This window comes from Rutidosis leptorrhynchoides, chromosome 3, assembly GCF_046630445.1.
Source record: "Rutidosis leptorrhynchoides isolate AG116_Rl617_1_P2 chromosome 3, CSIRO_AGI_Rlap_v1, whole genome shotgun sequence".
NCBI classification, from domain to species: Eukaryota; Viridiplantae; Streptophyta; class Magnoliopsida; order Asterales; family Asteraceae; genus Rutidosis; species Rutidosis leptorrhynchoides.
The window spans coordinates 320,485,400-320,512,458 of record NC_092335.1 but is presented as its reverse complement, the minus strand read 5'-3'; positions in this window follow the sequence as shown (position 1 = coordinate 320,512,458).

The window sequence follows — 27,059 nt, the reverse complement described above, 5'->3', positions numbered from 1 at the left end:
GACTTCAGAGTAAGATATTCTCTAAAGATTTCATCGGATTCAGATTTATCTGCATTCTTTAAATATAGGGTTTTGTCCTTGTATTTGTCCTTGGTCTCCTTCGTGGTTAGCTCAATACATTTTCCAGTTCCAACTTTTTTTGAGCTTTTCCAACATACTATTCTTTATCATCAAACTTCTGATGATTAAGGTCGTTTACGGTTGTCTATGATTTCTGCTGCTTCATTCAACTTTTTCAACATTCATAGTATTGATTTGTGACTGAGTGCTTTTCAGAATTTCATAATGAGAGATCATAATTCTAAGAGATAAATGTCATACATATAATTGTTGATGTAGATATGATGTGAGTTTTCAAAGTACTTATTTCTGATTCCCGGTAATTGGTATGGCAGTTCTCGTTACAAGATACGGATGAGTATATGATAGGGTTTCAATGAATTAATATAATGATTTGTCGGAGAGATTTAAGCCAAGAAGCAACGAGGTTGTTGGTACGTCTGCTAGTAATATGGTGGAATATAAATGGTTCTCCGGTAACAATAAACGAACACACATATAAATCAAGGTTATAATATGGTTGTTTCAAATGAAAAGTCGAAGTTGTCTTGCTGGAGCTGTGACAAAATTGGCTATTTTGAAGAAGAACTGCAAAGTTATTTTGGGTAATAATAACACTAAAGGAATTAGCACAGCTACGTGTTAAACGTTTACTTAGTTGTCGAGAGTTTCTCAGGTGTATGACTATATGCATCAACCTTTTCTTCCGTAGATGAAGTGCGGTTGGTTCAAACTCTCGATTGAGGTGTTATTAAGAATCATGAAAGGTTTGAACGCTGATAGTAATCGTCAAGATATAAATGAGGTTAAGATGAAATCAAGTGGCAACTTGAAAAATTGTTTAGTTTCATATGTTATAATCAATATTTTAGTTCATTTTAATTGTCCAATGTTATTAGTCCACAGTCGATAGTTCACAGTTGACAGTTCAATAATTCATATATAGTTTAATATATAATATTCGAATTAATTAATACGTGTCGTGACCCGTATACGTCTCAGACTCGATCACAACTCAAATTATATATATTATTATAGAATCAACCTCAACCCTGTATAGAGAACTCGATCATTACTGCATATAGAGTGTCTATGGTGATTCCAAATAATATATATAGATGCGTCGATATGATATGTCAAAACCTTGTATACATGTCCCGATATTTAAAGTGCGTAAAATAAATAACAGAAATTAAATGACGATAAATTAAATTGCGAGAATGTAAATTGCGAATAATAAAATGTAATCAGTTAGCAAGGAACAATTAGCTAGGAACAGTTAGCGTGGATTCTTAACAAAATTTCGCATAGTTAATTTGTTTGTTTCTAACAAATTTTATTTTGTCAAATGTTTTCTTCATTATGCCACTTGTTGAATTCTGATAAATCAAAATCCAAATATGAAATTGGATGAAAATGGTTATTCTGCGGTGAACGGATTCGTATATCTGTGGATGTAAGTAAGATAGTGAATGACTGTTGAATCAGATTCGAAGATTGTACAAGGTAACTTATTAATGTGAAATCTAAATATTCCTCGGGTATTACCTACCCGTTAAAATATTTTTACCATTAACAGTTTGTACAATAAAAATTTTAATTACAATCTTTATGAAAACATATATACATATATATTTTCTTCAGACGTAATCATGGATTTAATGAGTCAATGTGATATTAAACTCATCAGATTTACGGCTAAAACTAGAGTACATAATCTCTAAAACATTAAAGATTACACAATTTCCATGAAGGACGAAGATAGTTTATGTAGAACGATTCGTAGAACGATGATTATATTCGAGGTACCGAATGAGACGTTGAGGCGTGTGACGTTGAAACTTGGGTTGTTGGTGGTAATGATATTAATGTTGTTGCTGAAGCTGGTAAGTTTTGCACCATATTCTGCAAATTGATTACTCAAGCGCGAAGCTTGTTGGCTTCTTCCATTATTCCGGAATGATTGTCGGTTGGAACGAGCGGCTGAATAAGGTTAAGAATTGTGGATAGAATATAATCGTGTTGATATATTCGGGAAATGATGGTGAAAATGGTGTTTTGGACTGGTTCGCCGGTAAGTGCTTCAGGTTCATCGTCAAGAGGTAAATTCGGTTGATGGAGGGGTCGCCTTCTTCGCGTCTCCATTAATTAAGTCGATCACGAACCCATCAGATGAATTGAGGATGGATGATTGTTTGATTCATTCTGGTGACACTGCTTTCGGAGCTTAGGTGAATATCCATGTCGGAATAGTTGTTGAAACAACTATCGGAAGAGCTATCGGAAACTGAGGGACTCGAACTGGTTGATAGATTCATCTCGTATGATCCGATGAAGGATTTTCGATGAGAAATAGATTATAGGATATACATTAGTACCCTGCAATACATAATTTACATATGCATATATAATACAAAAATCCCATAAGTTATAGAGGAATCTACAGAAGCTATTAGGCAAAGGTAACAATAACAGATACGCTAAGATATGAATTTATCTATACACTGTCTATGCAATAGAGCCAGTAAGACGTGTCTAGACTTTAAGGATGATAAGCAAATAATTTTCGACACTAATTGAAATGTCCCGTTCTTATTGATTAAAAACGTTCCATATTAATTGATTTCGTTGTGAGGTTTTGACCTCTATATGAGACGTTTTTCAAAGACTGCATTCATTTTTAAAACAAACCATAACCTTTATTTCATAAATAAAGGTTTAAAAAGCTTTACGTAGATTATCAAATAATGATAATCTAAAATATCATGTTTACACACGACCATTATATAATGGTTTACAATACAAATATGTTACATCGAAATCAGTTTCTTGAATGCAGTTTTATACAATATCATACAAACATGGACTCCAAATCTTGTCCTTATTTTAGTATGCAACAGCGGAAGCTCTTAGTATTCACCTGAGAATAAACATGCTTTAAACGTCAACAAAAATGTTGGTGAGTTATAGGTTTAACCTATATATATCAAATCGTAACAATAGACCACAAGATTTCATATTTCAATACACATCCCATACATAGAGATAAAAATCATTCATATGGTGAACACCTGGTAACCGACAATAACAAGATGCATATATAAGAATATCCCCATCATTCCGGGACACCCTTCGGATATGATATAAATTTCGAAGTACTAAAGCATCCGGTACTTTGGATGGGGTTTGTAAGGCCCAATAGATCTATCTTTAGGATTCGCGTCAATTAGGGTGTCTGTTCCCTAATTCTTAGATTACCAGACTTAATAAAAAGGGGCATATTTGATTTCGATAATTCAACCATAGAATGTAGTTTCACGTACTTGTGTCTATTTTGTAAATCATTTATAAAACCTGCATGTTTTCTCATCCCAAAAATATTAGATTTTAAAAGTGGGACTATAACTCACTTTCACAGATTTTTACTTCGTCGGGAAGTAAGACTTGGCCACTGGTTGATTCATGAACCTATAACAATATATACATATATATCAAAGTATGTTCAAAATATATTTACAACACTTTTAATATATTTTGATGTTTTAAGTTTATTAAGTCAGCTGTCCTCGTTAGTAACCTACAACTAGTTGTCCACAGTTAGATGTACAGAAATAAATCGATAAATATTATCTTGAATCAATCCACGACCCAGTGTATACGTATCTCAGTATTGATCACAACTCAAACTATATATATTTTGGAATCAACCTCAACCCTGTATAGCTAACTCCAACATTCACATATAGAGTGTCTATGGTTGTTCCGAAATATATATAGATGTGTCGACATGATAGGTCGAAACATTGTATACGTGTCTATGGTATCTCAAGATTACATAATATACAATACAAGTTGATTAAGTTATGGTTGGAATAGATTTGTTACCAATTTTCACGTAGCTAAAATGAGAAAAATTATCCAATCTTATTTTACCCATAACTTCTTCATTTTAAATCCGTTTTGAGTGAATCAAATTGCTATGTTTTCATATTGAACTATATTTTATGAATCTAAACAGAAAAAGTATAGGTTTATAGTGGGAAAAATAAGTTACAAGTCATTTTTGTAAAGGTAGTCATTTCAGTCGAAAGAACGACGTCTAGATGACCATTTTAGAAAACATACTTCCACTTTGAGTTTAACCATAATTTTTGGATATAGTTTCATGTTCATAATAAAAATCATTTTCTCAGAATAACAACTTTTAAATCAAAGTTTATCATAGTTTTTAATTAACTAACCCAAAACAGCCCACGGTGTTACTACGATGGCGTAAATCCGGTTTTACGGTGTTTTTCGTGTTTCCAGGTTTTAAATCATTAAGTTAGCATATCATATAGATATAGAACATGTGTTTAGTTGATTTTAAAAGTCAAGTTAGAAGAATTAACTTTTGTTTGCGAACAAGTTTAGAATTAACTAAACTATGTTCTAGTGATTACAAGTTTAAACCTTCGAATAAGATAGCTTTATATGTATGAATCGAATGATGTTATGAACATCATTACTACCTTAAGTTCCTTGGATAAACCTACTGGAAAAGAGAAAAATGAATCTAGCTTCAATGGATCCTTGGATGGCTCGAAGTTCTTGAAGCAGAATCATGACACGAAAACAAGTTCAAGTAAGATCATCACTTGAAATAAGATTGTTATAGTTATAGAAATTGAACCAAAGTTTGAATATGATTATTACCTTGTATTAGAATGATAACCTACTGTAAGAAACAAAGATTTCTTGAGGTTGGATGATCACCTTACAAGATTGGAAGTGAGCTAGCAAACTTGAAAGTATTCTTGATTTTATGAAACTAGAACTTTTGGAATTTATGAAGAACACTTAGAACTTGAAGATAGAACTTGAGAGAGATCAATTAGATGAAGAAAATTGAAGAATGAAAGTGTTTGTAGGTGTTTTTGGTCGTTGGTGTATGGATTAGATATAAAGGATATGTAATTTTGTTTTCATGTAAATAAGTCATGAATGATTACTCATATTTTTGTAATTTTATGAGATATTTCATGCTAGTTGCCAAATGATGGTTCCCACATGTGTTAGGTGACTCACATGGGCTGCTAAGAGCTGATCATTGGAGTGTATATACCAATAGTACATACATCTAAAAGCTGTGTATTGTACGAGTACGAATACGGGTGCATACGAGTAGAATTGTTGATGAAACTGAACGAGGATGTAATTGTAAGCATTTTTTTTAAGTAGAAGTATTTTGATAAGTGTCTTGAAGTCTTTCAAAAGTGTATGAATACATATTAAAATACTACATGTATATACATTTTAACTGAGTCGTTAAGTCATCGTTAGTCGTTACATGTAAATGTTGTTTTGAAACCTTTAGGTTAACGATCTTGTTAAATGTTGTTAACCCAATGTTTATAATATCAAAAGAGATTTTAAATTATTATATTATCATGATATTATGATGTACGAATATCTCTTAATATGATATATATACATTAAATGTCGTTACAACGATAATCGTTACATATATGTCTCGTTTAAAAATTATTAAGTTAGTAGTCTTGTTTTTACATATGTAGTTCATTGTTAATATACTTAATGATATGTTTAATTATCATAATATAATGTTAAATATATATATAACCATATATATGTCATCATATAGTTTTTACAAGTTTTAACGTTCGTGAATCACCGGTCAACTTGGGTGGTCAATTGTCTATATGAAACCTATTTCAATTAATCAAGTCTTAACAAGTTTGATTGCTTAACATGTTGGAAACATTTAATTATGTAATTATCAATCTCAATTAATATATATAAACATGGAAAAGTTCGGGTCACTACAGTACCTACCCGTTAAATAAATTTCGTCCCGAAATTTTAAGCTGTTGAAGGTGTTGACGAATCTTCTGGAAATAGATGCGGGTATTTCTTCTTCATCTGATCTTCACGCTCCCAGGTGAACTCGGGTCCTCTACAAGCATTCCATCGAACCTTAACAATTGGTATCTTGTTTTGCTTAAGTCTTTTAACCTCACGATCTATTATTTCGACGGGTTCTTCGATGAATTGGAGTTTTTCGTTGATTTGGATTTCATCTAACGGAATAGTGAGATCTTCTTTAGCAAAACATTTCTTCAAATTTGAGACGTGGAAAGTGTTATGTACAGCCGCGAGTTGTTGAGGTAACTCAAGTCGGTAAGCTACTGGTCCGACACGATCAATAATCTTGAATGGTCCAATATACCTTGGATTTAATTTCCCTCGTTTACCAAATCGAACAACGCCTTTCCAAGGTGCAACTTTAAGCATGACCATCTCTCCAATTTCAAATTCTATATCTTTTCTTTTAATGTCAGCGTAGCTCTTTTGTCGACTTTGGGCGGTTTTCAACCGTTGTTGAATTTGGATGATCTTCTCGGTAGTTTCTTGTATAATCTCCGGACCCGTAATCTGTCTATCCCCCACTTCACTCCAACAAATTGAAGACCTGCACTTTCTACCATAAAGTGCTTCAAATGGCGCCATCTCAATGCTTGAATGGTAGCTGTTGTTGTAGGAAAATTCTGCTAACGGTAGATGTCGATCCCAACTGTTTCCGAAATCAATAACACATGCTCGTAGCATGTCTTCAAGCGTTTGTATCGTCCTTTCACTCTGCCCATCAGTTTATGGATGATAGGCAGTACTCATGTCTAGACGAGTTCCTAATGCTTGCTGTAATGTCTGCCAGAATCTTGAAATAAATCTGCCATCCCTATCAGAGATAATAGAGATTGGTATTCCATGTCTGGAGACGACTTCCTTCAAATACAGTCGTGCTAACTTCTCCATCTTGTCATCTTCTCTTATTGGCAGGAAGTGTGCTGATTTGGTGAGACGATCAACTATTACCCAAATAGTATCAAAACCACTTGCAGTCCTTGGCAATTTAGTGATGAAATCCATGGTAATGTTTTCCCATTTCCATTCCGGGATTTCGGGTTGTTGAAGTAGACCTGATGGTTTCTGATGCTCAGCTTTGACCTTAGAACACGTCAAACATTCTCCTACGTATTTAGCAACATCGGCTTTCATACCCGGCCACCAAAAATGTTTCTTTAGATCCTTGTACATCTTCCCCGTTCCAGGATGTATTGAGTATCTGGTTTTATGAGCTTCTCTAAGCACCATTTCTATCATATCTCCAAATTTTGGTACCCAAATCCTTTCAGCCCTATATCGGGTTCCGTCTTCCCGAATATTAAGATGCTTCTCCGATCCTTTGGGTATTTCATCCTTTAAATTTCCCTCTTTTAAAACTCCTTTATTTGAGTAGTAAGGTTATTATGAATCATTATATTCATAGATTTTACTCGAATGGGTTCTCTGTCCTTCCTGCTCAAGGCATCGGCTACCACATTTGCCTTCTCCGGGTGGTAACGAATCTCAAAGTCGTAATCATTCAATAATTCAATCCACCTACGCTGCCTCATATTCAGTTGTTTCTGATTAAATATGTGTTGAAGACTTTTGTGGTCGGTATATATAATACTTTTGACCCCATATAATTAGTGCCTCCAAGTCTTTAATGCAAAAACAACCGCGCCTAATTCCAAATCATGAGTCGTATAATTTTGTTCGTGAATCTTCAATTGTCTAGACGCATAAGCAATCACCTTCGTTCGTTGCATTAATACACAACCGAGACCTTTCTTTGATGCGTCACAATAAATCATAAAATCATCATTCCCTTCAGGCAATGACAATATAGGTGCCGTAGTTAGCTTTTTCTTCAATAACTGAAACGCTTTCTCTTGTTCATCATTCCATTCAAATTTCTTCCCTTTATGCGTTAATGCAGTCAAGGGTTTTGCTATTCTGGAAAAGTCTTGGATGAACCTTCTGTAGTAAATAGCTAGTCCTAAAAACTGGCGTATGTGTTTCGGAGTTTTCGGGGTTTCCCACTTTTCAACAGTTTCTATCTTTGCCGGATCCACCTTAATACCTTCTTTGTTCACTATGTGACCAAGGAATTGAACTTCTTCCAACCAAAATGCACACTTTGAAAACTTAGCGTACAATTCTTCCTTCCTCAATACTTCTAACACCTTTCTCAAATGTTCACCGTGTTCTTGGTCATTCTTTGAGTAAATAAGTATGTCATCAATGAAAACAATGACAAACTTGTCAAGGTATGGTTCACATACTCGGTTCATAAGGTCCATGAACACAGCTGGTGCATTAGTTAAACCAAACAGCATGACCATAAACTCGTAATGACCGTAACGTGTTCTGAAAGCAGTCTTTGGAATATCATCTTCTTTCACCCGCATTTGATGATACCCGGAACGTAAGTCAATCTTTGAATAAACAGACGAGCCTTGTAGTTGATCAAATAAGTCGTCGATTCTCGGTAGTGGGTAGCGGTTCTTGATGGTAAGTTTGTTCAACTTTCGGTAGTCGATACACAACCTGAATGTACCATCTTTCTTCTTGACAAACAAAACAGGAGCTCCCCACGGTGATGTGCTTGGTCGAATGAAACCACGCTCTAAAAGTTCTTGTAATTGGCTTTACAGTTCTTTTATCTCGCTGGGTGCGAGTCTGTAAGGAGCACGAGCTATTGGTGCAGCTCCTGGTACAAGATCTATTTGAAATTCAACGGATCGATGTGGGGGTAATCCCGGTAATTCTTTCGGAAATACATCGGGAAATTCTTTTGCAATGGAAACATCATTGATGCTCTTTTCTTCAGTTTGTACTTTCTCAACGTGTGCTAGAACAGCATAGCAACCTTTTCTTATTAGTTTTTGTGCCTTCAAATTACTAATAAGATGTAGCTTCGTGTTGCCCTTTTCTCCGTACACCATTAAGGGTTTTCCTTTTTCTCGTGTAATGCGAATTGCATTTTTGTAACAAACGATCTCTGCTTTCACTTCTTTCAACCAGTCCATACCGATTATCACATCAAAACTCCCTAACTCTACTAGTATCAAATCAATCTTAAATGTTTCGCTAACCAGTTTAATTTCTCGATTCCGACATATATTATCTGCTGAAATTAATTTACCATTTGCTAATTCGAGTAAAAATTTACTATCCAAAGGCGTCAATGGACAACTTAATTTAGCACAAAAATCTCTACTCATATAGCTTCTATCCGTACCCGAATCAAATAAAACGTAAGCAGATTTATTGTCAATAAGAAACGTACCCGTAACAAGCTCCGGGTCTTCCTGTGCCTCTGCCGCATTAATATTGAAAACTCTTCCGCGGCCTTGTCCATTCGTGTTCTCCTGGTTCGGGTAATTTCTAATAATGTGGCCCGGTTTTCCACATTTATAACAAACTACATTGGCATAACTTGCTCCGACACTACTTGCTCTGCCATTACTCGTTCCAACACCATTTGTTCCTTTCGTTCTATTAACCCCTGGTCCGTAGACCTCACACTTCGCCGCGCTATGACCATTTCTTTTACACTTGTTGCAAAATTTGGTGTAGAACCCCGAGTGATACTTTTCACACCTTTGGCATAGCTGCTTCTGATTGTTGTTGTTGTTGTTGCGGTTATTATTGTTGTTGGGATGATTGTTGTAGTTGCTGTTGTTGTTGTTGTTGTTGGGCCGTTTGTTGTAGTTGCGATTGATGTTGCGATTGTTGGGATAATTGTTGCGATTATTGTTGTAATTGCTGTTGTTGTTGTATTGGTGATTCTTATCACCGTTTTCCTCCCACTTTCTTTTGACTTGCTTCACATTGGCCTCTTCAGCAGTCTGTTCTTTAATTCTTTCTTCAATCTGGTTCAATAGTTTGTGAGCCATTCTACATGCCTGTTGTATGGAGGCGGGCTCGTGTGAACTTATATCTTCTTGGATTCTTTCCGGTAATCCTTTCACAAACGCGTCGATCTTCTCTTCCTCGTCTTCGAATGCTCCCGGACACAATAGGCACAATTCTGTGAATCGTCTTTCGTACGTGGTAATATCAAATCCTTGGGTTTGTAATCCTCTAAGTTCTGTCTTGAGCTTATTGACCTCGGTTCTGGGACGGTACTTCTCGTTCATCAAGTGCTTGAATGCTGACCACGGTAGTGCGTACGCATCATCTTGTCCCACTTACTCTAGATAGGTATTCCACCATGTTAACGCAGAACCTGTGAAGGTATGCGTAGCGTACTTCACTTTGTCCTCTTCAGTACACTTACTTATGGCAAACACCGATTCGACCTTCTCGGTCCACCGTTTCAATCCGATCGGTCCTTCGGTTCCATCAAATTCCAAAGGTTTGCAGGCAGTGAATTCTTTGTAGGTGCATCCTACACGATTTCCTGTACTGCCAGATCCAAGGTTATTGTTGGTATGTAGCGCAGCCTGCAGCGCGGCTATGTTTGAAGCTAGAAAAGTACGGAATTCCTCTTCATTCATATTCACGGTGTGTCGAGTAGTCGGTGCCATTTCCTTCAAAATAGTCAAATGGAACAAGTTAATCATACATAATATTAAGAGTAGTTAATAGTATTTCGTAGCATAATATGAACTCATTTATAAAAGCTTTTTCTTCATATTAGCATTTTATAAGTTTAAATTCGGGTAGTACCTACCCGTTAAGTTCATACTTAGTAGCTAATATACAATTCAACTACTACAATTCTATATGAAAAACTGATTGTAATAATATTTCACGTTCAAACTTTTATACAATATTTTACAAACTTACAATACCGCTTATTTTACATAAAGCATGAAATATAGCACACAATAACTTTGATACAAGATAGTTGTGAAGATAATTCTAGCTAGTACACAAGTCGTTCAGCAAAGGCAATAAAGACACGTAATTCATACGTCCAGAAACAAGTCATGCATTCTGGTTTTACTAGGACTACTTCCCATCCTTGGTCTTGTGGAACATAACCGTTATGGCCGTTGATAAGACAGCGTGTTGTAACGTCGTCAAAGGGACGAGGGTTACGTAATGACCAACAGTCTCGTAATAACCTAAAAACCTCATTTCTTATCCCAATTACCGACTCCGTTACTTGTGGGAACGTTTTGTTTAATAGTTGTAGCCCGATGTTCTTGTTCTCACTTTGGTGAGAAGCGAACATTACTAACCCGTAAGCATAACATGCTTCTTTATGTTGCATGTTAGCCGCTTTTTTCTAAATCATGAAGTCCTATATTCGGATATACTGAGTCAAAATAATTTCTTAACCCGTTGCGTAAAATAGCATTTGGGTTCCCCGCAATATATGCGTCAAAGTAAACACATCGTAACTTATGGATTTCCCAATGTGATATCCCCCATCTTCCGAACGAAAACCTTTTATAAACCAAGGCATTCTTGGAACGTTCTTCGAATGTCTTACAAACTGATCTCGCCTTAAATAGTTGTGCCGAGGAATTCTGACCGACTCTAGACAAGATTTCATCAATCATGTCTCCGGGTAAGTCTCTTAAAATATTGGGTTGTCTATCCATTTTGTGTTTTTATACTGTAAAATAGACAAGAGTTAGATTCATAAAAAAAATACTTATTAATACAAGCAATTTTTACATATATCATAAAGCATAAGCACACTATATTACATATATTACACCACACGAATATAACTATCTTATTCCGACTCGCTCGTTTCTTCTTGTTCGGTTTTGGTTCGTTTTGCCAAGTTTCTATGGATATATGATGTTCCCCTAATACGAGCCGTCGTTGTCCACATTGGTTTAGAAAAACCTGGTGGTTTAGAGGTTCCCGGGTCATTGTTACAACTTAAGGACTTCGGGGGTTGATGATACATATAAAGTTCATCGGGGTTGGAATTAGATTTCTCTATTTTTATGCCCTTTCCCTTATTATTTTCTTTTGCCTTTTTAAATTCAGTTGGGGTAATTTCTATAACATCATCGGAATTCTCGTCGGAATCCGATTCATCGGAGAATTGGTAATCCTCCCAATATTTTGCTTCCTTGGTGGAAACACCATTGACCATAATTAACCTTGGTCGGTTGGTTGAGGATTCTCTTTTACTTAACCGTTTTATTATTTCCCCCACCGGTTCTATTTCTTCTTCCGGTTCCGATTCTTCTTCCGGTTCTGATTCTTCTTCCGGTTCCGACTCTTCTTCCGGTTCCTCTTCGGGAACTTGTGAATCAGTCCACGAATCATTCCAATTTACATTTGACTCTTCATTATTATTAGGTGAGTCAATGGGACTTGTTCTAGAGGTAGACATCTATCACATAATATCAAACACGTTAAGAGATTAATATATCACATAATATTCATATGTTAAAAATATATAGTTTCCAACAAAAATGTTAAGCAATCATTTTTAAAGAAAACACGGTCGAAGTCCAGACTCACTAATGCATCCTAACAAACTCGATAAGACACACTAATGCAAATTTTCTGGTTCTCTAAGACCAACGCTCGGATACCAACTGAAATGTCCCGTTCTTATTGATTAAAAACGTTCCATATTAATTGATTTCGTTGCGAGGTTTTGACCTCTATATGAGACGTTTTTCAAAGACTGCATTCATTTTTAAAACAAACCATAACCTTTATTTCATAAATAAAGGTTTAAAAAGCTTTACGTAGATTATCAAATAATGATAATCTAAAATATCCTGTTTACACACGACCATTATATAATGGTTTACAATACAAATATGTTACATCGAAATCAGTTTCTTGAATGCAGTTTTTATACAATATCATACAAACATGGACTCCAAATCTTGTCCTTATTTTAGTATGCAACAGCGGAAGCTCTTAGTATTCACCTGAGAATAAACATGCTTTAAACGTCAACAAAAATGTTGGTGAGTTATAGGTTTAACCTATATATATCAAATCGTAACAATAGACCACAAGATTTCATATTTCAATACACATCCCATACATAGAGATAAAAATCATTCATATGGTGAACACCTGGTAACCGACAATAACAAGATGCATATATAAGAATATCCCCATCATTCCGGGACACCCTTCGGATATGATATAAATTTCGAAGTACTAAAGCATCCGGTACTTTGGATGGGGTTTGTAAGGCCCAATAGATCTATCTTTAGGATTCGCGTCAATTAGGGTGTCTGTTCCCTAATTCTTAGATTACCAGACTTAATAAAAAGGGGCATATTCGATTTCGATAATTCAACCATAGAATGTAGTTTCACGTACTTGTGTCTATTTTGTAAATCATTTATAAAACCTGCATGTATTCTCATCCCAAAAATATTAGATTTTAAAAGTGGGACTATAACTCACTTTCACAGATTTTTACTTCGTCGGGAAGTAAGATTTGGCCACTGGTTGATTCATGAACCTATAACAATATATACATATATATCAAAGTATGTTCAAAATATATTTACAACACTTTTAATATATTTTGATGTTTTAAGTTTATTAAGTCAGCTGTCCTCGTTAGTAACCTACAACTAGTTGTCCACAGTTAGATGTACAGAAATAAATCGATAAATATTATTTTGAATCAATCCACGACCCAGTGTATACGTATCTCAGTATTGATCACAACTCAAACTATATATATTTTGGAATCAACCTCAACCCTGTATAGCTAACTCCAACATTCACATATAGAGTGTCTATGGTTGTTCCGAAATATATATAGATGTGTCGACATGATAGGTCGAAATATTGTATACGTGTCTATGGTATCTCAAGATTACATAATATACAATACAAGTTGATTAAGTTATGGTTGGAATAGATTTGTTACCAATTTTCACGTAGCTAAAATGAGAAAAATTATCCAATCTTGTTTTACCCATAACTTCTTCATTTTAAATCCGTTTTGAGTGAATCAAATTGCTATGTTTTCATATTGAACTCTATTTTATGAATCTAAACAGAAAAAGTATAGGTTTATAGTCAGAAAAATAAGTTACAAGTCGTTTTTGTAAAGGTAGTCATTTCAGTCGAAAGAACGACGTCTAGATGACCATTTTAGAAAACATACTTCCACTTTGAGTTTAACCATAATTTTTGGATATAGTTTCATGTTCATAATAAAAATCATTTTCTCAGAATAACAACTTTTAAATCAAAGTTTATCATAGTTTTTAATTAACTAACCCAAAACAGCCCGCGGTGTTACTACGACGGCGTAAATCCGGTTTTACGGTGTTTTTCGTGTTTCCAGGTTTTAAATCATTAAGTTAGCATATCATATAGATATAGAACATGTGTTTAGTTGATTTTAAAAGTCAAGTTAGAAGGATTAACTTTTGTTTGCGAACAAGTTTAGAATTAACTAAACTATGTTCTAGTGATTACAAGTTTAAACCTTCGAATAAGATAGCTTTATATGTATGAATCGAATGATGTTATGAACATCATTACTACCTTAAGTTCCTTGGATAAACCTACTGGAAAAGAGAAAAATGAATCTAGCTTCAATGGATCCTTGGATGGCTCGAAGTTCTTGAAGCAGAATCATGACACGAAAACAAGTTCAAGTAAGATCATCACTTGAAATAAGATTGTTATAGTTATAGAAATTGAACCAAAGTTTGAATATGATTATTACCTTGTATTAGAATGATAACCTACTGTAAGAAACAAAGATTTCTTGAGGTTGGATGATCACCTTACAAGATTGGAAGTGAGCTAGCAAACTTGAAAGTATTCTTGATTTTATGAAACTAGAACTTTTGGAATTTATGAAGAACACTTAGAACTTGAAGATAGAACTTGAGAGAGATCAATTAGATGAAGAAAATTGAAGAATGAAAGTGTTTGTAGGTGTTTTTGGTCATTGGTGTATGGATTAGATATAAAGGATATGTAATTTTGTTTTCATGTAAATAAGTCATGAATGATTACTCATATTTTTGTAATTTTATGAGATATTTCATGCTAGTTGCCAAATGATGGTTCCCACATGTGTTAGGTGACTCACATGGGCTGCTAAGAGCTGATCATTGGAGTGTATATTCCAATAGTACATACATCTAAAAGCTGTGTATTGTACGAGTACGAATACGGGTGCATACGAGTAGAATTGTTGATGAAACTGAACGAGGATGTAATTGTAAGCATTTTTGTTAAGTAGAAGTATTTTGATAAGTGTCTTGAAGTCTTTCAAAAGTGTATGAATACATATTAAAATACTACATGTATATACATTTTAACTGAGTCGTTAAGTCATCGTTAGTCGTTACATGTAAATGTTGTTTTGAAACCTTTAGGTTAACGATCTTGTTAAATGTTGTTAACCCAATGTTTATAATATCAAAAGAGATTTTAAATTATTATATTATCATGATATTCTGATGTACGAATATCTCTTAATATGATATATATACATTAAATGTCGTTACAACGATAATCGTTACATATATGTCTCGTTTCAAAATTATTAAGTTAGTAGTCTTGTTTTTACATATGTAGTTCATTGTTAATATACTTAATGATATGTTTAATTATCATAATATAATGTTAACTATATATATAACCATATATATGTCATCATATAGTTTTTACAAGTTTTAACGTTCGTGAATCACCGGTCAACTTGGGTGGTCAATTGTCTATATAAAACCTATTTCAATTAATCAAGTCTTAACAAGTTTGATTGATTAACATGTTGGAAACATTTAATCATGTAAATATCAATCTCAATTAATATATATAAACATGGAAAAGTTCAGGTCACTACAGTACCTACCCGTTAAATAAATTTCGTCCCGAAATTTTAAGCTGTTGAAGGTGTTGACGAATCTTCTGGAAATAGATGCGGGTATTTCTTCTTCATCTAATCTTCACGCTCCCAGGTGAACTCAGGTCCTCTACGAGCATTCCATCGAACCTTAACAATTGGTATCTTGTTTTGCTTAAGTCTTTTAACCTCACGATCTATTATTTCGACGGGTTCTTCGATGAATTGGAGTTTTTCATTGATTTGGATTTCATCTAACGGAATAGTGAGATCTTCTTTAGCAAAACATTTCTTCAAATTTGAGACGTGGAAAGTGTTATGTACAGCCGCGAGTTGTTGAGGTAACTCAAGTCGGTAAGCTACTGGTCCGACACGATCAATAATCTTGAATGGTCCAATATACCTTGGATTTAATTTCCCTCGTTTACCAAATCGAACAACGCCTTTCCAAGGTGCAACTTTAAGCATGACCATCTCTCCAATTTCAAATTCTATATCTTTTCTTTTAATGTCAGCGTAGCTCTTTTGTCGACTTTGGGCGGTTTTCAACCATTGTTGAATTTGGATGATCTTCTCGGTAGTTTCTTGTATAATCTCCGGACCCGTAATCTGTCTATCCCCCACTTCACTCCAACAAATCGGAGACCTGCACTTTCTACCATAAAGTGCTTCAAACGGCGCCATCTCAATGCTTGAATGGTAGCTGTTGTTGTAGGAAAATTCTGCTAACAGTAGATGTCGATCCCAACTGTTTCCGAAATCAATAACACATGCTCGTAGCATGTCTTCAAGCGTTTGTATCGTCCTTTCACTCTGCCCATCAGTTTGTGTATGATAGGCAGTACTCATGTCTAGACGAGTTCCTAATGCTTGCTGTAATGTCTGCCAGAATCTTGAAATAAATCTGCCATCCCTATCAGAGATAATAGAGATTGGTATTCCATGTCTGGAGACGACTTCCTTCAAATACAGTCGTGCTAACTTCTCCATCTTGTCATCTTCTCTTATTGGCAGGAAGTGTGCTGATTTGGTGAGACGATCAACTATTACCCAAATAGTATCAAAACCACTTGCAGTCCTTGGCAATTTAGTGATGAAATCCATGGTAATGTTTTCCCATTTCCATTCCGGGATTTCGGGTTGTTGAAGTAGACCTGATGGTTTCTGATGCTCAGCTTTGACCTTAGAACACGTCAAACATTCTCCTACGTATTTAGCAACATCGGCTTTCATACCCGGCCACCAAAAATGTTTCTTGAGATCCTTGTACATCTTCCCCGTTCCAGGATGTATTGAGTATCTGGTTTTATGAGCTTCTCTAAGTACCATTTCTATCATATCTCCAAATTTTGGTACCCAAATCCTTTCAGCCCTATATCGGGTTCCGTCTTCCCGAATATTAAGATGCTTCTCCGATCCTTTGGGTATTTCATCCTTTAAATTTCCCTCATTTAAAACTCCTTGTTGCGCCTCCTTTATTTGAGTAGTAAGGTTATTATGAATCATTATATTCATAGATTTTACTCGAATGGGTTCTCTGTCCTTCCTGCTCAAGGCATCGGCTACCACATTTGCCTTCCCCGGGTGGTAACGAATCTCAAAGTCGTAATCATTCAATAATTCAATCCACCTACGCTGCCTCATATTCAGTTGTTTCTGATTAAATATGTGTTGAAGACTTTTGTGGTCGGTATATATAATACTTTTGACCCCATATAAGTAGTGCCTCCAAGTCTTTAATGCAAAAACAACCGCGCCTAATTCCAAATCATGCGTTGTATAATTTTGTTCGTGAATCTTCAATTGTCTAGACGCATAAGCAATCACCTTCGTTCGTTGCATTAATACACAACCGAGACCTTGCTTTGATGCGTCACAATAAATCACAAAATCATCATTCCCTTCAGGCAATGACAATATAGGTGCCGTAGTTAGCTTTTTCTTCAATAACTGAAACGCTTTCTCTTGTTCATCATTCCATTCAAATTTCTTCCCTTTATGCGTTAATGCAGTCAAGGGTTTTGCTATTCTGGAAAAGTCTTGGATGAACCTTCTGTAGTAACCAGCTAGTCCTAAAAACTGGCGTATGTGTTTCGGAGTTTTCGGGGTTTCCCACTTTTCAACAGTTTCTATCTTTGCCGGATCCACCTTAATACCTTCTTTGTTCACTATGTGACCGAGGAATTGAACTTCTTCCAACCAAAATGCACACTTTGAAAACTTAGCGTACAATTCTTCCTTCCTCAATACTTCTAACACCTTTCTCAAATGTTCACCGTGTTCTTGGTCATTCTTTGAGTAAATAAGTATGTCATCAATGAAAACAATGACAAACTTGTCAAGGTATGGTTCACATACTCGGTTCATAAGGTCCATGAACACAGCTGGTGCATTAGTTAAACCAAACGGCATAACCATAAACTCGTAATGACCGTAACGTGTTCTGAAAGCAGTCTTTGGAATATCATCTTCTTTCACCCGCATTTGATGATACCCGGAACGTAAGTCAATCTTTGAATAAACAGATGAGCCTTGTAGTTGATCAAATAAGTCGTCGATTCTCGGTAGTGGGTAGCGGTTCTTGATGGTAAGTTTGTTCAACTCTCGGTAGTCGATACACAACCTGAATGTACCATCTTTCTTCTTGACAAACAAAACAGGAGCTCCCCACGGTGATGTGCTTGGTCGAATGAAACCACGCTCTAAAAGTTCTTGTAATTGGCTTTGCAGTTCTTTCATCTCGCTGGGTGCGAGTCTGTAAGGAGCACGAGCTATTGGTGCAGCTCCTGGTACAAGATCTATTTGAAATTCAACGGATCGATGTGGGGGTAATCCCGGTAATTCTTTCGGAAATACATCGGGAAATTCTTTTGTAATGGGAACATCATTGATGCTCTTTTCTTCAGTTTGTACTTTCTCGACGTGTGCTAGAACAGCATAGCAACCTTTTCTTATTAGTTTTTGTGCCTTCAAATTACTAATAAGATGTAGCTTCGTGTTGCCCTTTTCTCCGTACACCATTAAGGGTTTTCCTTTTTCTCGTGTAATGCGAATTGCATTTTTGTAACAAACGATCTCTGCTTTCACTTCTTTCAACCAGTCCATACCGATTATCACATCAAAACTCCCTAACTCTACTGGTATCAAATCAATCTTAAATGTTTCGCTAACCAGTTTAATTTCTCGATTCCGACATATATTATCTGCTGAAATTAATTTACCATTTGCTAATTCGAGTAAAAATTTACTATCCAAAGGCGTCAATGGACAACTTAATTTAGCACAAAAATCTCTACTCATATAGCTTCTATCCGCACCCGAATCAAATAAAATGTAAGCAGATTTATTGTCAATAAGAAACGTACCCGTAACAAGCTCCGGGTCTTCCTGTGCCTCTGCCGCATTAATATTGAAAACTCTTCCGCGGCCTTGTCCATTCGTGTTCTCCTGGTTCGGGCAATTTCTAATAATGTGGCCCGGTTTTCCACATTTATAACAAACTACATTGGCATAACTTGCTCCGACACTACTTGCTCTGCCATTACTCGTTCCGACACCATTTGTTCCTTTCGTTCTATTAACCCCTGGTCCGTAGACCTCACTAATCAGTTTTACACACTAATGCAGACCTGGTTCGCTAAGACCACCGCTCTGATACCAACTGTAGAGACCCGTCCTAATCCATCCGGACGAAGTCCATATTGATTATAAACGATTCACAACAGTTAATTACATAGCGAGGTACTTGACCTCTATATGATACATTTTACAAACATTGCATTCGATTTTAAAAGACAATCTTTCTTAACAATGAAAGTTGGCGACATGCATACCATTTCATAATATATCCAACTATAATTGACTTAATAATAATCTTGATGAACTCGACGACTCGAATGCAACGTCTTTTGAAATATGCCATGAATGACTCCAAGTAATATTTATAAAATGAGCAAATGCACAGCGGAAGATTTCTTTCGTACCTGAGAATAAACATGCTTCAAAGTGTCAACCAAAAGGTTGGTGAGTTCATCAGTCTAACATAAATAATCATTTCATAATTTTAATAGACCACAAGATTTCATATTTCCATTTCTTATAAACATACGTCCCATGCATAGAGACAAAAAATATCATTCATATAGATTGAACACCTGGTAACCGACATTCATAATTTGTATATAAGAATATCCCCATCATTCCGGGATCCTCCTTCGGACATGATATAAATTTCGAAGTACTAAAGCATCCGGTACTTTGGATGGGGCTTGTTGGGCCCGATAGATCTATCTTTAGAGTTCGCGTCAATTAGGGTGTCTGTTCCCTAATTCTTAGATTACCAGATTAAAAAGGGGCATATTCGGTTTAATAATCCAGCCGTAGAATGTAGTTTTCGATTACTTGTGTCTATTTCGTAAAACATTTATAAAAGCAGCGCATGTATTCTCAGTCCCAAAGACATATATTGCAAAAGCATTTAAAAAGGGAGCAAATGAAACTCACCTAATGTATTTTGTAGTAAAAATACATATGACAATATTGAACAAATGTAGGGTTGGCCTCGGATTCACGAACCTATATCATTCATATATATATTAAAACGTATATTGGAAATCTCGTAATTTTATTTATTAATATATGTTATTTATGTAATTGTAATTATAATATTCATACTAAATTTCATTTAAAATCATATATTTTTATTATATCTTAAATTATGTGTTATATATATTTGTTTTGTATATATATATCAAAAATGATTATTGTAGTTATGTCAGTATCTATATATATTTAGTATTATATTAATATACCTAATTTTTTGTCATATGTAGCCATATGTATAATGATAATATGTTTTTCATATAGTTATTTGGAATATCAATATATTTATAGTATATATAATAAATGTGTTTTTATGTACAAAATATTTATCCGTAACAAAAATGATAATTTCTATAATAATGATTTACTACTAATAATAAATTTCTTAATATCGATAATACTAATAATAATAACGATATTGTTAAAATTGATACCTATGTTAATAATAGTAAAACTAATAATTACAAAAATGATATTAGTGCTAATGTTAGTAATAATAATAACTTGTATTGTTTTTATAATAACAATAATAATAATTCTAATCATAATCATAATATTAATAGTAGCACTAAAAATGATAATTTAATACTGATAATAACATTAATAATACTTATAGTAATGATAATATTAAGGATAATACTAATATTAATAATTATAATGAGAATACGAGTAATTATAATGATAATACTAGTATTACTAATAATACTTTTGATAATCATAATACTAGTAACAAATATTAAAATAATTATAATAACATTAGTAATAATATAATAATAATAATAATAATAATAATAATAATAATAATAATAATAATAATAATAATAATAATAAAAATAATAATAATAATAATAATAATAATAATAATCATAACAATAACAATCATATAAAAAATAATAATAATAATAATTAATATTTATAAGTAATGATAATAATAATAATAATAATAATAATAATAATAATAATAATAATAATAATAATAATAATAATAATAATAATAATAATAATAATAATAATAATAATAATAATAATAATAATAATAATAATAATACATAAGGGCTACCTTAGGAACTAGCTTGCAAAAAGAAATGTCTGAAATGGGATTCGAACCCGCAACCTCTAGCTCCTTCCTAACGTTCTAAACCATTGCACTACCCATTCTTTTCTGTAATACCACTGAAATTAATAAATATAACATGATCTTAATTCTGCTTCTCATCTTCTCCTTCTTCTTTAATAATACAGTCGACCCACATCCATTTAATCCTCCGGACAACTACTAAATCGATTTTTAGGATTCAATGGTCAATTATAGAAGCAATTACATGTAAGTAATTTGATTAACAAACAACAAAAAAAATATATATATATAAAAGAAAAAGAGGCTGTAAACAGCGACGGTAGCAAAAAAAAAAAATTTGATTTTGATTTTGGAGCTGTTTTGGACAAAAATTATAAAACGAAATATGTTACAAATTGATAATGCTAAAAACGAACATATATTTCATAGCATTATTCCTCAAGAAAGACAAGCTTTTAGTTGCAATTGTTCTATTTACAAGTGATATTCGTTTAAATAATAAAAGGTGAAGACAAAAGACAGATTCGACGATTTGAAGACGCAAACGACCAAAAAGCTCAAAAGAACAAAAGACAATCAAAAAGGTTCCAATTATTGATAAGAAACGTCTCGAAATCACAAGAGTACAAGATTCAAAACGCAAAGTACAAGATATTAAATTATACGCGAGGACGTTCGAAAATCCGGAACCGGGACTAGAGTCAACTCTTAACGCTCGACGCAACGGACTAAAAATTACAAGTTAACTATGTATATAAATATAATATAATATATAATTAATTATATTAATTATATATATATTATATATATATATAAAAAACTGTCGGCAGCCAGAAACTCCAAGGGTATGAATTGAAAATACCTCTCCGCGACTCGCGGAGTTTGAAGGGCTTTTTGCCGCGAGTCGCGGAGCCCCAAATTTCATTTCTGGCTATAAAGCCAACCGAATTCTGATCGAATTAATCATCATTTTTTTCTTCTCATTCATACGAAGTAATATATATTTATATTTATAATTTATATTTTAATTTTAATAATAAGGGTATGTTAGCGAATGTTGTAAGGGTGTAAGTCGAAATTCTGTCCGTGTAACGCTACGCTATTTTTAATCATTGTAAGTTATGTTCAACCTTTTTATATTAATGTCTCGTAGCTAAGTTATTATTATGCTTGTTTAAAACGAAGTAATCATGATGTTGGGCTAATTACTAAAATTGGGTAATTGGGCTTTGTACCATAATTGGGGTTTGGACAAAAGAACGACACTTGTGGAAACTAGGCTATGGGCTATTAATGGGCTTTATATTTGTTTAACTAAATGAAAGTTTGTTAATGTTAATATAAAGATTTACAATTGGGCGTCCCTATAATTTACCATATACACTCGATCGGACACGATGGGCGGGGTATTTATATGTACGAATAATCGTTCATTTAACCGGACACGGGAATGGATTAATAGCCACTAGAATAATCAAAACAGGGGTGAAATTACATTCAAGGGTAATTGGTGTAATTGTTAACAAAGTAGTAAAACCTTGGTTTACACGCAGTCGATAACCTGGTGTATTCATTAAACAAAGTATTAAAACCTTGTTACAATTCGAATCCCCAATTAGTTGGAATATTTATCTTCGGGTATAATAATAATTTGACAAGGACACTTGCAATTTATATTTATGACTGATGGACTGTTATGGACAAAAACCAGACGGACATATTGAATAATCCAGGACAAAGAACAATTAACCCATGGGCATAAAACTAAAATCAACACGTCAAACATCATGATTACGGAAGTTTAAATAAGCATAATTCTTTTATTTCATATTTAATTTCCTTTATTTTATATTTAATTGCACTTCTAATTATCGCACTTTTATTTATTGTTATTTTATTTAATCGCACTTTTAATTATCGTACCTTTTAATTATCGCAATTTTATTTTATCGCATTTTTATTCGCAATTTCATTATCGTTATTTACTTTACGCTTTAATTTAAGTCTTGTATTTATTTTATATTTTACATTAGGTTTTAACTGCGACTAAAGTTTTAAAATCGACAAACCGGTCATTAAACGGTAAAAACCCCCCTTTATAATAATAATATCACTTATATATATATTTGTATTTTTATAAAAGTAAACTAATATAGCGTTGAGCTTTGTTTAAAGATTTCCCTGTGGAACGAACCGGACTTACTAAAAACTACACTACTGTACGATTAGGTACACTGCCTATAAGTGTTGTAGCAAGGTTTAAGTATATCCATTCTATAAATAAATAAATATCTTGTGTAAAATTGTATCGTATTTAATAGTATTTTCCTAGTAAAATATAAGCTATTTTGTATACACCTCGTTCGACACCAAGTATTTTTGGCGCCGCTGCCGGGGAACTTACATCTTAAAAGCCGGAAGCGCAACGCTAATATAAAAAAAAAAAAAGGATTTTTATCTACTTTTATTAAAAGTCGTTTTTGTAAAAATTACGTTTTTAATTATTCAAAAATATAAAAAGAAAAACAAAAATATAAGTATTTTTAGGATTTTGTTAAATATTTAAGTTTTATAAGTTTCTTTATCTTTATTTTAATTTATAAAAATATAAATTTTATTAAAAATCGTTTATTTAAACTAAAAACAGAAAAAAGAAAATAAAAAAAAAAAAAATAAATAAAGAAAACGCGTAAAAGTGAAACCTGTCAACTGTTTTTCTGAACCCCGCGACTTGCGGGGTTTTCCTCTTTATTTGCCGCGACTCGCGGAGGTCTTCTGACACACGGACAAAACCCTAAAGTTGCATTAATTACGGAGTTTTAATTTATTATTATTATTATTTAACTTAATTATTATTATTATTATTATTAATTTTAGTTTTATTTTTACTTTTTACTTTATATATGTATTTTGTTTAATTAGTTTTATTAAAATTGTAAAATTAGTAGTTTTTATTAAATAAATAATATAAAAATAATATTTTTTATAAAAATTGTACTTTTTACAACTTTTTGTATATTTTTATATTTTGTACCTTTTTAATCGTTGTAGCATAATATTTGTATTTTTAGCTCATAATTAATTTTAAACTTAGTTTTTGCTATAGTTATTTTTACTCCTAGATTTTTAGGCTTTGCCGTAGAATTCCTTAAGTGCTTTTTCTTTAGACTAAGATTTAGGTGCTTTAGAATTTTGCGACGCCTTTTTAAGTTTTAGTTTCTTTTTAAGTTATTTCCATTTGGGATTTAGTTTTTCCTGTAAGCTTTAATATTTTTAGAGACCTTTTACTATGTACCAATTATCATTCCAATTAGTAATTTCAATTTGCGATTATAATTTTAAGTTAGTTGTAGTAATAAGGTTAGGTTAGTTAAGTATTTTTAAGTTTTTTTTTTAAGTTTCTTTTATTTTTCCGTCACCTTTTATTTTTCAACCATTTTTCTTTTTCGACCTTTTTCGACGAACTCTTTGTCTTTCTTATTTCTCGCTATTCTAGTTTTTAGGACTTAGAATTTTATTCTACTTCTTATCTAAATTTCTTAAAATTACGAAAATTTATTTTAAGTAATTAAATTGATAGACATCAAAATTTTCTGGTTCGTAGTAATAGTTGGATTTGTACGTGGACCGGGTTATTGGAGCCAAACAGTCCTCAATTATATTGAGACCAAACGAATCCTGCCCCTCTGCTGCATCTTTTGGCTATTCGAAACGTGGGCAAAATCAGAAAAGTCTATTGATTGGATAACTTATTATAATTTTTCTTTCCTTTTAAAAACTAATAGGATATTCAGTGAATGCACCGAGCAAGACGTTCATCACCTTTTGTACGTTCACCACCTGTAACTCGATCAAGACATCGTTTAACAAATATAACCGCCGTTGATTTTTCTTTAGAATCGTCATCCAGTCGACCAAGTACTTCAGTTCAAATTTCCGATAATCCATTTTTTGAAACAAACCTCACAATTGAGAATCCAGAAAATATTCAGGAACGGTTCATAGATCCTGAACCATTAAACTTTCCTCCGGAACCACCAATCATTCAAACAGAGATTGTTGAGGAACGAACTATTAAATCTGAAGCATCTAGTGATACCGATTCAACAAATTCAATTATGGAAGACCGAATGAGAGCTAAACGCACTGGCCAAGGTCACGCAATTACTCATCCAGACATTAATGCGCCAGATTATGAAATCAAAGGACAAATTCTACACATGGTGACTAATCAATGCCAATTTAGTGGTGCGCCGAAGGAAGATCCAAATGAACATCTACGTACCTTTAATAGGATCTGCACACTATTTAAAATCCGAGAAGTGGAGGATGAACAGATATATCTCATGTTATTTCCCTGGACTTTAAAGGGAGAAGCCAAAGATTGGTTGGAATCGTTACCTGAAGGGGCGATCGATACATGGGACGTTTTAATTGATAAATTTCTTAAACAATTCTTTCCTGCATCAAAAGCCGTAAGACTTCAAGCAGAAATTGTTACGTTCACACAGAAGCCAAATGAAACTCTATATGAGGCGTGGACAAGATATGGAAAGTTGTTAAGAGGATGTCCGCAACATGGTTTAGACACTTGTCAAATAGTACAAATATTCTACCAAGGATGCGACATCACTACAAGAAAAGACATAGATATAGCAGCTGGTGGTTCGATTATGAAGAAAACCGAAACTGATGCTTACAAAATTATTGATAATACTGCTTCCCACTCACATGAGTGGCACCAAGAAAAAGACATCATTAGATCATCTAAAGCAGCGAGAGCCGATTCTAGCCATGACTTAGATTCCATTTCAGCAAAGATAGATGCTTTCGAGAGACGAATGGAAAAGATGACTAAGGATATTCATGCTATACGAATTAGTTGTGAGCAGTGTGGAGGACCACATTTGACAAAAGATTGTCTCAGTAATGAATTAACAATGGAACAAAGAGAGAATATTTCATACATAAACCAAAGGCCTGGAAATAATTATCAGAATAATTATCAACCGCCAAGACCGATTTACAATCAAAACCAGAATTATAACCGAAATATTCCATACAACAACCAACAAGGTCCTAGCAATCAACAAGTATCCAATAATACTTATAATCAGCAAAGACCTAATTTTCAAAACAAACCACCACAACAAACCGAAGATAAAAAGCCGAATTTAGAAGATATGATGACGAAGCTAGTTGAAACTCAAACGCAGTTTTTCACATCTCAAAAACAAACCAATGAACAAAATGCTCAAGCATTTAGAAATCAACAAGCTTCTATTCAAAATCTGGAACAAGAAGTAAGTAACCTAGCAAGGTTAATAGGTGAAAGAAAACCGGGAAGTCTACCTAGCGATACAAACGCTAACCCCCGGAATGAAACAGCTAAAGCTATTACCACAAGAAGTGGTACAACACTTAAACCACCTGAAATACCTGTAACTTCTGATGAAACTATTCCTACTCCACAAGAACCAAAACCTGATCAAGATAAGGAAAAAGAACCGGTAGTTGAAAAGGTTAATGAAGATAACACAGTTAAGGATAAACCTTATGTTAAACCATACCAACCACCACTTCCTTATCCGAGTAAAATGAAGAAAGAAAAACTTGAAGCCGAGCAATCCAAATTCTTGGATATGTTTAAACAGATAAATG